The following is a 2,017-nucleotide window of genomic DNA, read 5'->3' on the forward strand; positions in this document are numbered from 1 at the left end:
TGCCAAAGCTTGAGCAATCAATCATGAGGCAACTCCATTAAGGGGAGCATTAGTGTTTATTGTAATGGAGTGGGAAAAAATCAATTTGGTTAGGCAAAAAGAGCATCCTTGGTATCCGTTCTCTCTTGAAAAGTTATGTAGTAGTGGAACAATTATTCTTTGTCCTATTGATTGGCTTTTTACTTGCATCAATTGAGAACATGCATAACGTTTCTACATTGGTAAGGGTCGGGATAATAAGGGTTGATTTTGTTTGGATTGCGTACTGATCCACTTCATGAGATAAGATTGAAGGATAAGATGAGAAGACTGTGTTTCTATCTTAGTTTTAGTCAGGCTGAGTATAAAAATTACGAGGCCTAAGGTAATTTTTTTAACTATAAAATTATTTATAAATAAGTATTCTAACATATGACTCTTAATATATAAAATAATAAATTCATTTAATTATCATTTGGCATTATGGATAAATAATATAAGATTTACAATGAAAACTATCACAATATATGTCTCCACATAGGTGACTTGACGGTTTTTGCACGTTTTATAGACTAGATAAATAAATAATATAATGTATATTTAATTTATCAAGGTCATTAATGTTAAAAAGAATCAATATTTATATGGTGAGTATATTATTTATAAAAGTCTAAACTATATTCTTTTTGTGATAAGTAAAAATATAACAATAAGATGAAAACTTTTGGATATGATCAAATACGAAACAAATTTATATATTAAAAAAATATGATATCATGGAAAATAAGAGCAATCATAGATGAAATTCAAATTTAATATATTACAAGCAACAATAAAAAGACAAATATGATAAAATATTTTGGATATAATAATATAATGTTATATGATAAATTGATCTAATAAGACATGAGGATGATGGATCAATTTTTATAATTGAGGAAACAAAATTAAAAAAATAAAATAAAAGACTAAAATGTCCCCATCCTTTCTACTAAAAATGACTACTATCTTGAAATAATATTTGTAGATTTTTTTTGTTTAATTTTAAATTAAAACTAATTTTAGATGCCATTATATTGAAAAGCCATAAAAATGGAATGATTCATCACATAAACTCAACCCATTACAATAAAAAATATCAAGTCTCATAAAAAGATTAAATATATTTATAATATTTATAGTTTATAAACTATAATTAAAACTAAAATTAAATTAATTTAAAATATTATTTAGTAAGTAATTTAAAACTATTTTTTTATCAAAATAATATTTAATAAATTAATTAAATATAATTTTGTATATTAATGAAAAAAGTTAATATTATTATATAGATATGAATCAATAAAAATTTTGTATATGATGTTATTAATAGATTCAAATATTATTTTATAATAATTATATTAACTAACTAGGTGTAAATTATTTTTTAGTAAAAAAATTGAGTCACAAAATATGAATATTATTCAAGAAAAATATCTATTTATGAAATTATTTAAAATTATTTTATACAATTTATAAGTAAAAATCATTTTATAGGATTTCAAAATACATTAAAATATTGTTGAGTCTTTAATATGTGATTGTATTAAATATTTAAAGAAAAAAGTTTTGTCGTCTAAAATGATTTTGAGTAGGATTGTTTCCCATCACTCATATTTGTGTTCTCTCTCATAAAAAATAAACTATTTTAATTTATAATATTATTGAGTCATGCACTCTTGTGAATTTTTCAAAGAAATTTTTTTATCATTCATACTAGTCTTAAGTAAGATGGTATATGTGAACTATATTTCTGATTTCTACCATAAAATTAAAACTAATTTAAATTATGATATTAGTGAAAAATAATTTAAAATTATTTTATACTAAAAATATATTTAATAACTTAATTCTAAACCTAGAGTTAAATTTATATAAAGCATAAATTTGATTTAAATTAATTTTTTATACAAATCTCAACCTTATATATAAATATTAATCATAAATTTTTTATTTATGAAATATTAATTTTAATTTTACAATTTGTAAGTAAAATTAA

The sequence above is a fragment of the Glycine max genome, chromosome 13, assembly GCF_000004515.6.
Source record: "Glycine max cultivar Williams 82 chromosome 13, Glycine_max_v4.0, whole genome shotgun sequence".
NCBI lineage: Eukaryota > Viridiplantae > Streptophyta > Magnoliopsida > Fabales > Fabaceae > Glycine > Glycine max.